Genomic DNA, 14,252 nt, shown 5'->3' with positions numbered 1-14,252 from the left:
ACAAAACAAAAACAAAAATACTCCTCCAAGCCTCCGGCAGAAGATAACCTAATTTATAAAGATAACAGGAGCATTCTGACATCCTGTTTCCTGAAGGGAACACACAAAGAAAATGGAAGCATTTATACAGCATCCAGGCTGTTGGGAGGCAGCTGCCAACCTCTGGAAACAAGGACATCCTGAACCTGTAAGCCCTCCATGAGGAAGATAAGAAGATGAACTTTATGTGCTACAGAGACCAATTTTGGACCTGTTGTAATAACCAATTAATCTCTACTTAAGTCATTCCAGTGGTGGCAGCAGCGGTTGGGTGGCAGGGCAAGTTTCTTACTGCTCACCTCAATGTTTTGGGTTCCTGAATGAAAGGCACATGCACAGCAACCTTCTATTTTAATATGCCTTACACAGCTCAATGGTGGGTCCACTTCTTAACCATGTGGCTGGTGTCTTTCCAATAATCCCAACTCATCACTTACTAAAGCCTCTATTCATCTTGGCTGTCCTGGACCCAGCTCTGCAGCCCTCTGGGGCTGAGCTCTTCAGCACCTACATGCTGGCTGTCTCTCTCTCCTGCATTTCTCAGGTGTGACAGCTACTCCTTTTCCAGCATAGCGGCTATTTCCTACCTCTTCCTTGTTTGTTTCTTTGCCCAGGAATCCTAAAAGCCCAGCCTTTGTCTGACCTGCCTAACCACTGGCCTCCAGCAACTTTATTTACCAATCAAAACCAACTGGGAGCAGGAACCCGCAGCATCTTATGTGCTGATTCTCACACAATTTTGGAGATCCAATTAACACAATACAAGCATTAGACCAAACCATAACATCACTGACTTGAGGAAGGCAGTTGAGGTTTTAATCAATAGTTAGCTACAGAATCAAAGCCCTCATTCCAGACAAGTAGAAATGAGTAGGGGCAATGCTCAGGTGCACCTGATGGTGGGACTGTAATTAATACCTACAGGAGGGATGACAGAACGAAAACCAGCTGTAGATAAAGCCACTGTAGAAACTGCTGGGAGGAACAGTGACAGACATGACAAGCTGATGTGAAAGATGAGATGGAGAGCCTCTGGGCCACCAAGATGGCTCAGTGCCTAAAGATGTTTGCTACTAAGCCCAGTGATTTCAGTTCAATCCTCTAGTTTCATGGTAGGAGAGAATTAACTTCTACAAGTTTTCCTGTGACCTCCACATGATCACCATGGCAGATGTCCTCCATTCCCATAAATATATAAAGGCAATACACCTTTTTAATTAAAAAAATAAAAATCTTCTCTGAAGTCTGAGGAGAGGCTAAACTGTCCCAGACAGGCAGAAACATACCAATGTTCACCTGCTTCTTGGAGGTTTGGAAATGGCATAAAGACTTTGAGGGTCGATGAGCCTTGGGGGTAATGATGATTACATGTGTATGCTCAGTTGTCAAAACTCACTGAACTGTGTGCTTCAAATGAGTAACATTTGCTGAGATATATCAAAGCTTCACAGGACTGAATTGGGAACAAGCTCACCTTTGAGCTTGGTACCCAGTATGGTACTACCTCTCATCTGCATCATTTGACTTCACAGGGATAAGAAAATCAGAAAGGCTTTTTGCAAGCCAGGCTGATTTTCCAATGTTAGATTACTCCAAACTCTAGTGTTGGAAGTAAGAATATAGCGTAGTAATAGAGCACTCGACTAAGATGTGCAGGACCTTAAGTTCACTTGTTTAGTTCCTAGAATACAGGGTGGGAGTAGGCGCACATGTGTATGTATGTTCTCAGGAAATAACAAGCCACGTATTTTTGCTCCCCTAAACAAGTTTATTTGTACCAGAAGTGTTGATTGGATGTGGGCTGGAGGTACCTAGACAGGAAATATGTCAGGATGTATGCTTGCCTCTGATTGAACTTGATTGGCAATATGGTGGTCTTGTGGTTTTGCCCTTTTTAAGCTCCTACAAAACATGACTTGTTGCCATTTCCTGAGAAACCCTGAATGGACCTGGCCAGAGTTCATCATCCAGGCCAGTATTTAATTAAAGTTTGCTTCAAATTCGCTAGAAAATTGTGAAACTGCTTTTGGTTGCTTTCTCTCTCTCTCTCTCTCTCTCTCTCTCTCTCTCTCTCTCTCTCATCTCAGGATTAGCATTAGTGCAGTTGGTAGATTGTTTACCAAGCACACATGAAGCCCTGGGTTGATGTGCACCACCTTTTAAACTGGAAATACTAGAAAATATCTATACCCCCAGTATCCCAAAGGAGAATGCAGGAGGATTCATCTCCAGCTACACAGGAGACTGAAGGCCAGCCTGGGGTTCATGAGACTGAATATATGAGAGGACAGGGCAAGGTGTGGTTGAACACAGGAGGAAGGGGATAAATGATGTAAATACAGAATACAAATATGGAAACTATTTATAAATATGTATAGTTTTTAAAGGATTAAAAACGTCCTCTAAGAGACAATGAAAATACTTTGAATTTTCCCCAAGTCTTTATAATGGGACCTTTCTTAGAGATAATAGAAAATCTGTTACTTTGGGCAAAGTTACTGAGAATTGAGTCAAATCGAATTCTGTGATTGACACAGTAAAGAACTCCTTGGTGGCCAGGATCTGAGTAGAGGAAAATTTGAGGCAAAGACCAATGGGTGGAGGGTCCTTCTGGAAACCAGGCCTTTGGCTCTGTCCTGCTGTGGAGAAGAGAGGGGCTAAAGCACTGTAGAACAGCAAATATGAAGCTTGCTCCTATACTGACTAATACTCAGCTGAGGGTCACCTCTCCCATGTTAGTGGGTCATGGTCAGTTCCTTTCCCAGCCTGAGAGAGAGAGAGAGAGAGAGAGAGAGAGAGAGAGAGAGAGAGAGAGAGAGAGAGAGAGAGAGAGATACACAGCTCAGCCATCTGTCCCTTCTGTCCCTTGCCCCTATCATTCTGCCTTTATGTCTTTGCCTATGTCTCTCCCCTCTCCCTTAAATTTTTACAAAATAAGGCTCCCAGTTATCTACATGGCAGTTCTGAGTTTACATTTTCACCTCCACAAGGCTATAAATCATCTTCTGCTAAGGAGGGAAAAACAACATATATGCAGGCAAGCTTTCTTTGTAGTGATGAAGTCTCGTGGGTTATAAAATACAGAGTTGAGAGAAAGAGGACACAAACAGATGCTGTAGCTCTATTCATGCCTTCCTGGAGTCCCCATTAGTGGGGCCTGATCTGAATGCCCTCTGTTTTCATTTGGAAATACTTTAAGCTTCCTCAGAGAGATGGCTTTGTCACTTGTCACTGTCATTCTGTCATCTGGGCCTCAGAGGAAATCATAAAATGTTTCCCAAGAGATACAGGGCTAGGCATGACTGTGGATCTGAAGTTTTTCAACCCAGACATGCTGAACCTTCTCCAGAGCCAGTTTGTTTAGGTGAGAGAAGGCTGTGGCAAGCAATTGCTAATGCCTGGGCCAGTGATACCATGGGTGTACCATATGACCAAACTGTCCACAACTCCATTTCTGAAAGAGTAGAACTAGTCAAAAAATGTGAGATGCCGGGAAGTCCCACACCCGCGGATCCCGGCCCGCAGCAGCTCTCTGCTCCCAGACCCGGTGAGAGAGAGACCCAACCGCCTGGTCAGGTGGGCACTCCTGAGGCTGCAGAGCAGAAGAGACCACCAACACTGCTCACCCCTGCCCACATCCCTGGCCCAAGAGGAAACTGTATAAGGCCTCTGGGCTCCCGTGGGGGAGGACCCAGGAGCGGCAGGACCCCTGCCAGAGACACCGCTGGACCCTGAAGGAAACAGACCGGATAAACAGTTCTCTGCACCCAAATCCCGTGGGAGGGAGAGCTAAACCTTCAGAGAGGCAGACAAGCCTGGGAAACCAGAAGAGACTGCTCCCTGCACACACATCTCGGACGCCAGAGGAAAAAGCCAAAGACCATCTGGAACCCTGGTGCACTGAAGCTCCCGGAAGGGGCGGCACAGGTCTTCCTGGTTGCTGCCGCTGCAGAGAGCCCCTGGGCAGCACCCCACGAGCAAACCTGAGCCTCGGGACCACAGGTAAGACCAAATTTTCTGCTGCAAGAAAGCTGCCTGGTGAACTCAAGACACAGGCCCACAGGAACAGCTGAAGACCTGTAGAGAGGAAAAACTACACGCCCGAAAGCAGAACACTCTGTCCCCATAACTGACTGAAAGAGAGGAAAACAGGTCTACAGCACTCCTGACACACAGGCTTATAGGACAGTCTAGCCACTGTCAGAAATAGCAGAACAAAGTAACACTAGAGATAATCTGATGGCGAGAGGCAAGCGCAGGAACCCAAGCAACAGAAACCAAGACTACATGCCATCATCGGAGCCCAATTCTCCCACCAAAACAAACATGGAATATCCAAACACACCAGAAAAGCAAGATCTAGTTTCAAAATCATATTTGATCATGATGCTGGAGGACTTCAAGAAAGACATGAACACACTTAGGGAAGCACAGGAAAACATTAATAAACAAGTAAAAGCCTACAGAGAGGAATCGCAAAAATCCCTGAAAGAATTCCAGGAAAACACAATCAAACAGTTGAAGGAACTAAAAATGGAAATAGAAGCAATCAAGAAAGAACACATGGAAACAACCCTGGATATAGAAAACCAAAAGAAGAGACAAGGAGCTGTAGATACAAGCTTCACCAACAGAATACAAGAGATGGAAGAGAGAATCTCAGGAGCAGAAGATTCCATAGAAATCATTGACTCAACTGTCAAAGATAATGTAAAGCGGAAAAAGCTACTGGTCCAAAACATACAGGAAATCCAGGACTCAATGAGAAGATCAAACCTAAGGATAATAGGTATAGAAGAGAGTGAAGACCCCCAGCTCAAAGGACCAGTAAATATCTTCAACAAAATCATAGAAGAAAACTTCCCTAACCTAAAAAAAGAGATACCCATAGACATACAAGAAGCCTACAGAACTCCAAATAGATTGGACCAGAAAAGAAACACCTCCCGTCACATAATTGTCAAAACACCAAACGCACAAAATAAAGAAAGAATATTAAAAGCAGTAAGGGAAAAAGGTCAAGTAACATATAAAGGCAGACCTATCAGAATCACACCAGACTTCTCGCCAGAAACTATGAAGGCCAGAAGATCCTGGACTGATGTTATACAGACCCTAAGAGAACACAAATGCCAGCCCAGGTTACTGTATCCAGCAAAACTCTCAATTAACATTGATGGAGAAACCAAGATATTCCATGACAAAACCAAATTTACACATCTTTCTACGAATCCAGCACTACAAAGGATAATAAATGGTAAAGCCCAACATAAGGAGGCAAGCTATACCCTAGAAGAAGCAAGAAACTAATCGTCTTGGCAACAAAACAAAGAGAATGAAAGCACACAAACATAACCTCACATCCAAATATGAATATAACGGGAAGCAATAATCACTATTCCTTAATATCTCTCAATATCAATGGCCTCAACTCCCCAATAAAAAGACATAGATTAACAAACTGGATACGCAACGAGGACCCTGCATTCTGCTGCCTACAGGAAACATACCTCAGAGACAAAGACAGACACTACCTCAGAGTGAAAGGCTGGAAAACAACTTTCCAAGCAAATGGTCAGAAGAAGCAAGCTGGAGTAGCCATTCTAATATCAAATAAAATCAATTTCCAACTAAAATTCATCAAAAAAGATAAGGAAGGACACTTCATATTCATCAAAGGAAAAATCAACCAAGATGAACTCTCAATCCTAAATATCTATGCCCCAAATACAAGGGCACCTACATACGTAAAAGAAACCTTACTAAAGCTCAAAACACACATTGCACCTAACACAATAATAGTGGGAGATTTCAACACCCCACTCTCATCAATGGACAGATCATGGAAACAGAAATTAAACAGTGATGTAGACAGACTAAGAGAAGTCATGAGCCAAATGGACTTAACGGATATTTATAGAACATTCTATCCTAAAGCAAAAGGATATACCTTCTTCTCAGCTCCTCATGGTACTTTCTCCAAAATTGACTATATAATTGGTCAAAAAACGGGCCTCAACAGGTACAGAAAGATAGAAATAATCCCATGCGTGCTATCGGACCACCACGGCCTAAAACTGGTCTTCAATAACAATAAGGGAAGAATGCCCACATATACGTGGAAATTGAACAATGCTCTACTCAATGATAACCTGGTCAAGGAAGAAATAAAGAAAGAAATTAAAAACTTTTTAGAATTTAATGAAAATGAAGATACAACATACTCAAACTTATGGGACACAATGAAAGCTGTGCTAAGAGGAAAACTCATAGCGCTGAGTGCCTGCAGAAAGAAACAGGAAAGAGCATATGTCAGCAGCTTGACAGCACACCTAAAAGCTCTAGAACAAAAAGAAGCAAATACACCCAGGAGGAGTAGAAGGCAGGAAATAATCAAACTCAGAGCTGAAATCAACCACGTAGAAACAAAAAGGACCATAGAAAGAATCAACAGAACCAAAAGTTGGTTCTTTGAGAAAATCAACAAGATAGATAAACCCTTAGCCAGACTAACGAGAGGACACAGAGAGTGTGTCCAAATTAACAAAATCAGAAATGAAAAGGGAGACATAACTACAGATTCGGAGGAAATTCAAAAAATCATCAGATCTTACTATAAAAACCTATATTCAACAAAATTTGAAAATCTTCAGGAAATGGACAATTTCCTAGACAGATACCAGGTACCGAAGTTAAATCAGGAACAGATAAACCAGTTAAACAACCCCATAACTCCTAAGGAAATAGAAGCAGTCATTAAAGGTCTCCCAACCAAAAAGAGCCCAGGTCCAGACGGGTTTAGAGCAGAATTCTATCAAACTTTCATAGAAGACCTCATACCAATATTATCCAAACTATTCCACAAAATTGAAACAGATGGAGTCCTACCGAATTCCTTCTACGAAGCCACAATTACTCTTATACCTAAACCACATAAAGACACAACAAAGAAAGAGAACTTCAGACCAATTTCCCTTATGAATATCGACGCAAAAATACTCAATAAAATTCTGGCAAACCGAATTCAAGAGCACATCAAAACAATCATCCACCATGATCAAGTAGGCTTAATCCCAGGCATGCAGGGATGGTTTAATATAGGGAAAACCATCAACGTGATCCATTATATAAACAACTGAAAGAACAGAACCACATGATCATTTCATTAGATGCTGAGAAAGCATTTGACAAAATTCAACACCCCTTCATGATAAAAGTCCTGGAAAGAATAGGAATTCAAGGCCCATACCTAAACATAGTAAAAGCCATATACAGCAAACCAGTTGCTAACATTAAACTAAATGGAGAGAAACTTGAAGCAATCCCACTAAAATCAGGGACTAGACAAGGCTGCCCACTCTCTCCCTACTTATTCAATATAGTTCTTGAAGTTCTAGCCAGAGCAATCAGACAACAAAAGGAGATCAAAGGGATACAGATCGGAAAAGAAGAGGTCAAAATATCACTATTTGCAGATGACATGATAGTATATTTAAGTGATCCCAAAAGTTCCACCAGAGAACTACTAAAGCTGATAAACAACTTCAGCAAAGTGGCTGGGTATAAAATTAACTCAAATAAATCAGTTGCCTTCCTCTATACAAAAGAGAAACAAGCCGAGAAAGAAATTAGGGAAACGACACCCTTCATAATAGACCCAAATAATATAAAGTACCTCGGTGTGACTTTAACCAAGCAAGTAAAAGATCTGTACAATAAGAACTTCAAGACACTGAGGAAAGAAATTGAAGAAGACCTCAGAAGATGGAAAGATCTCCCATGCTCATGGATTGGCAGGATTAATATGGTAAAAATGGCCATTTTACCAAAAGCAATCTACAGATTCAATGCAATCCCCATCAAAATACCAATCCAATTCTTCAAAGAGTTAGACAGAACAATTTGCAAATTCATCTGGAATAACAAAAAACCCAAGATAGCTAAAGCTATCCTCAACAATAAAAGGACTTCAGGGGGAATCACTATCCCTGAACTCAAGCAGTATTACAGAGCAATAGTGATAAAAACTGCATGGTATTGGTACAGAGACAGACAGATAGACCAATGGAATAGAATTGAAGACCCAGAAATGAACCCACACACCTATGGTCACTTGATTTTTGACAAAGGAGCCAAAACCATCCAATGGAAAAAAGATAGCATTTTCAGCAAATGGTGCTGGTTCAACTGGAGGACAACATGTAGAAGAATGCAGATCGATCCATGCTTATCACCCTGTACAAAGCTTAAGTCCAAGTGGATCAAGGACCTCCACATCAAACCAGACACACTCAAACTAATAGAAGAAAAACTAGGAAAGCATCTGGAACACATGGGCACTGGAAAAAATTTCCTGAACAAAACACCAATGGCTTATGCTCTAAGATCAAGAATCGACAAATGGGATCTCATAAAACTGCAAAGCTTCTGTAAGGCAAAGGACACTGTGATTAGGACAAAACGGCAACCAACAGATTGGGAAAAGATCTTTACCAATCCTACAACAGATAGAGGCCTTATATCCAAAATATACAAAGAACTCAAGAAGTTAGACCGCAGGGAAACAAATAACCCTATTAAAAAATGGGGTTCAGAGCTAAACAAAGAATTCACAGCTGAGGAATGCCGAATGGCTGAGAAACACCTAAAGAAATGTTCAACATCTTTAGTCATAAGGGAAATGCAAATCAAAACAATCCTGAGATTTCACCTCACACCAGTGCGATTGGCTAAGATCAAAAACTCAGGCGACAGCAGATGCTGGCGAGGATGTGGAGAAAGAGGAACACTCCTCCATTGTTGGTGGGATTGCAGACTGGTAAAACCATTCTGGAAATCAGTCTGGAGGTTCCTCAGAAAATTGGACATTGAACTGCCTGAGGATCCAGCTATACCTCTCTTGGGCATATACCCAAAAGATGCCTCAACATATAAAAGAGACACGTGCTCCACTACGTTCATCGCAGCCTTATTTATAATAGCCAGAAGCTGGAAAGAACCCAGATGCCCTTCAACAGAGGAATGGATACAGAAAATGTGGTACATCTACACAATGGAATATTACTCAGCTATCAAAAACAACGAGTTTATGAAATTCGTAGGCAAATGGTTGGAACTGGAAAATATCATCCTGAGTGAGCTAACCCAATCACAGAAAGACATACATGGTATGCACTCATTGATAAGTGGCTATTAGCCCAAATGCTTGAATTACCCTAGATCCCTAGAACAAACGAAACTCAAGACGGATGATCAAAATGTGAATGCTTCGCTCCTTCTTTAAATGAGGAAAAAGAATACCCTTGGCAGGGAAGGGAGAGGCAAAGATTAAAACAGAGACTGAAGGAACACCCATTCAGAGCCTGCCCCACATGTGGCCCATACATATACAGCCACCCAATTAGACAAGATGGATGAAGCAAAGAAGTGCAGACAGACAGGAGCCGGATGTAGATCTCTCCTGAGAGACACAGCCAGAATACAGCAAATACAGAGGTGAATGCCAGCAGCAAACCACTGAACTGAGAATAGGTCCCCCGTTGAAGGAATCAGAGAAAGAACTGGAAGAGCTTGAAGGGGCTCGAGACCCCAAAAGTACAACAATGCCAAGCAACCAGAGCTTCCAGGGACTAAGCCACTACCTAAAGACTATATATGGACTGACTCTGGACTCTGACCCCATAGGTAGCAATGAATATCCTAGTAAGAGCACCAGTGGAAGGGGAAGCCCTGGGTCCTGCTAAGACTGAACCCCCAGTGAACTAGTCTATGGGGGGAGGGCGGCAATGGGGGGAGGGTTGGGAGGGGAACACCCATAAGGAAGGGGAGGGGGAGGGGGATGTTTGCCCGGAAACCGGGAAAGGGAATAACACTCGAAATGTATATAAGAAATACTCAAGTTAATAAAAAAAAGAAAAAAAAAAAAGAAAAAAAATGTGAGATGCCCATTGCTGCCTTTGAAGTATGTATATCAATTCCTTATAATGTATGCTAAGTATAGATAAATAGATAGATGATAGATAGTGCCATTTCTCATGATACTGTCTATCTTTTAAATTAATTGTTTATTTTGGGTTTGGGAGTTTGAGGTTTCTGGTTTTTATTTTATGAGGTAAGGTCTCCCTATGTAGCCTTGACTGGACCAAAATTAATTATATAGATCAGGCTGGCCTTAAACTCACAGAGATCAGTTTGCCTCTGTCTCTTGAGTGCTAGAATGAAGGTTCTGGCCACTATGTCCAGCTTCCACTTTGATTTTTGAATTCAGGTCCTCATGCTTGCACATTTGTATGATGAGCACTTAACCAATTGATCCAACTCCCCAGTCTCAACATCTAATAGTCTCCTATAATCACTTTATAAAATAGGGGCCATTGGTATGTCTAATTCATGAACAGGGAACCTAGGGATCAGAAATTTTTCTGTAACACATTCACAGTCTCATAGCAGAGCCATATTTAAATCCAAGTTGTCCACCACACCATGATATGTGACTACTTAGTAAGACCATGGGTAAGACATAGTAGTAACCAGACAGAAAGTCTACTATTATAGCATAAGTGTGTCTGTGCTGCCCTGTGGAGCATGACACAGTGTTCTCACCAAACTTGATTGTTGGGGTTGAAATCTCGGCTCACGTCTTGGACAGAACACACCAAAGCAATGTGGTTCCATGTGGAGAGGTTTTAGTGAAAGAAGAAGAGTAGAAGAAGGAAGGAACAAAGGAGGCTTGCCCTGGGCACTTGGAAGGAAGTGGGGAGGGAAGGGACAAAAGGAAAGAGGGCATGAGAGCAGAGAAGAAAAGAGCAAAGAGGAGGAGAGGAGGGACCAAACAGCTCCTTATACAGTGTCAGGCACAGCTGGCTGTTGTCAGGCAACTGTGGGGTGGAGCATACCTGGCTGTTGCCAGGCAGCTGTGGAGGTGGAGCTTAGACAGATACCAACATTGATAATCCCTGAAGCATCTTAGGAAATGGTCTTCAGTGGTCATGGACATTCTACTTCAGAGAAGATGCCAGACCTGGTACCTTCTCTCTGGAGCCTTTACTCTACTCTGTGTCACTCCAAAATTTGCCTATATGTTACCTCAGAACTGGCCTCTGTGTCACCTCAGAATTGCACAGTATGGGTCAATGGCCTCACCAAAATGACTTGCTATCCTTGTAATTCAACACTTGACAACTCTAATTTAATCCTAGGTCTACAAGTAGTGAGAAGAGTACAGGAGAATGTTGATGCCATGGCTGTGAACTAAATCCCTCACCCAGGAAACTAGCAAGGTATGACATATACATAAGACAAACTTGCTCCCAAACTTGCAGCTCACCTCTAAACCAGTTAAAACAGAATTCCACATGCAGGGAAACACTAATTCCAGACACATATGCCATGCTAGCCATAGAGTTGGAGATTCTGTTGCTTAGTCATGTCATTTGTACCACTGTGACCTAAGAGATGTATTTATTTTAATGTTCAACAGAATGTGAGGAAAGACCAGGGATGTTTCCAGAATGTTAAGCAAATTGTCTTAATAATAATGCCAACTTACCATATACTACAACTCACTTAGCATGAGCTATGTACTGCAGAGATGTTCAAGGGAGCTGCAGAACTCAATTTGAGTCCAGCTGCATTCTGAAATCATGGTATCTTCCCAGAAGGCTCACTGTCACAGGCTGGGAAAGAGACCACTGGCTCCTGCCCTTGACCTCTGCACTTCCACTCTGCTCACTGCATTTGGAAGCTGGAGGCTTGACCTGGAACCCTCAGGAGGCATCACGGACCTGCATGGACCAGCTCTGTTCTTTTCTCTGTTATTTTCCTCCCCATGCTGAACCCTAGCACCCTGTACCATGTATTCTGCAGGCATAAGCTATACCCTCCTTACCTGGGATGTAAGAAGAGATTGTGGTTCTACCTACACAGTGTACAAGGCAGAAACTCAGTGTGAGTGAAGACAACATCTCATGTCAGATTTCTACTTGGATGGGGTGTGAGTTTGGCTATGGTCTCAAAAGCCCCCTACTGTTCATCTGGGGTTTTCCCTATCATCTCCCCACATACATGTAGCATTTTGTAGATGAACCTGCTATTGCTCTGGTTCTAGCTGGACCAGAAGCTATTTCTTAGCACTAACACTTGGGTCAGCCTTTTTCTCATACATTGTATGGAACAACAGTTTTGTGCAGTGCTTTCTCCAGCATGTCAGTTATCAGCTATTGTCATCATTGTCACTTGGTGTCAGCTTTGTTCCTAACCACAATCTAGTCATCACTCCATATGTGCAGATTGGCTGAGAAAATCAACAGTGTGTGCAAGCAGGCATGGGATATTTGAAGTGGCCTCTGTTAATTGTGTTTATGGTTTGCTGATATATTTGATACATTGAGACAATGAACTTCTCACTGAAAAATAAAGACAACAGAGAAAACTGTGTTACTTAATGTGGTATGCAGCAAAGGCCCAAGACCTATACACATGGTTGCTTTGTTCAAGAAACAGTTCAGAGATTGATTCTGGAACATGCTCACTAGGCAGTAAATTAGCTCCACATTTTGTGAACTTTTCTTCTCTTAGATGTTTGCGAGAACATTGTGTGCCCAATACTCTAGGATAGGATGGCTTTTCATTGCCTTGCACCCTTTATGCTTAATAGTTCAGTGGCTCTTATCCACAGCCAATCTTGTTAAGATACCATTTTGCTTCCAGGAGCCATGGAGCCCCACTGATAGATTGACTTGGCAAAGTACACACAGAAATAAATTAACTATCAAGTACCAAATGTGAAGATTAATACCTTCTCTTATCAGAAACAATACATCATTGATAGTTCTCTTCACTTAATGAATTTGCCTAGGTCTTCTTCTTAAGAAACTAAAAACAGATCAGCATATACTAACATATTATCTGTCAGGCATCATGAAGAAATGTTATACCATTGATGTAAATACATCACTTTTTCTAGTTACAAGAACCATTATAACATGGCAAAGAATAAATAGGAAAATGAAACTTGTCTATAATGCTGTGATCTATCAACTGAGAAAACTTTAATCCTAATATAAATCACTACAGTTGTTTCTTCATGTAGTATTATGCACTCAGATATACATGTACTCCTGTTTTATTCAAAAAGTCTCCAGATTTTATTTTTTCAATGTAGAGCTAGAGTTACAGGTGACTGAGAGCTGTTCAGTGTGGATACTGGGAACCCAACCACAGTCCTCTGTAAGAGCATCACTCCAACCCTGACATGTCTAACTCTGTTACAATGTACTCCACGACTAAGTAAATCCAACAGCAATCTCCCAGTTCTGTTTAATATCTTTCTATGCTAAACATTTTAAAGATTTCATAGAACTCTCTTTGGAGTTCTACTGGCTCATGGAATCAGTAACACATTATTAAATATTTAGATAGTTTTTAATTTTCAGTTGTTTTAAATTGTACAATTATAGCAATTACTGAGAAACACTTGGTTACATTTCTCCCTGCAAATTTCTTCAAATGAAAGTCTTGCAGTGACTTCTGTACTAAAAAGAAAGTTTACTATAAAGTCTTTTAAGACATTCCAAAAGGATCATGGTGATTTACATTTAGACTAGCAGTTTCATAATCTCAGGCCTTTCTGAAGATAGTTAAGTAGTTTACTATACTGTGCTGACCAGTTTTGTCAACTTAATACAAGCTATGGTCATCTGGGAGAAGGGAATCACAACTGAGAAATACCTCTTGAAGATCTGGCTGAAGGCAAGCCTCTATGCCATGTTTTAAATTAGCAGTTGAGGGTAGCTCACAACCATCTGTAATGAGATCTAATACCCTCTTCTGGTGTGTCTGAAGATAGCTACAGTGTACTTATATATATATATATAAATAAATCTTTAAAAAAATTAGCAGTTGATGTGGGATGGCCCAGTTTAATATGGGCAGTGCCACCTCAGGGCTGATGGTCTGGAGTGCTATAAGAGATTGATGAAGCAAAGAAGTGCATGCTGATAGGAACCGGATATAGATGTCTCCTGAGAGCCAGAGCCAGAGCATGTCAAATACAGAGGCGAATGCTAGCAGCAAACCACTGAACTGAGAATGGGACCCCCATTGGAGAAATTAGAGAAAGGCCTGAAAGAGCTAAAGGGGCTTCTAACCCCATAAGAACAACAATGACAACTAACCAGATCTCCCAGGGACTAAACAACTACCCAAAGACTATA

The sequence above is a fragment of the Rattus norvegicus genome, chromosome 4, assembly GCF_021556685.1.
Source record: "Rattus norvegicus strain SHRSP/BbbUtx chromosome 4, alternate assembly SHRSP_T2T, whole genome shotgun sequence".
NCBI classification, from domain to species: domain Eukaryota; kingdom Metazoa; phylum Chordata; class Mammalia; order Rodentia; family Muridae; genus Rattus; species Rattus norvegicus.
This window is presented reverse-complemented; position numbering follows the sequence as displayed.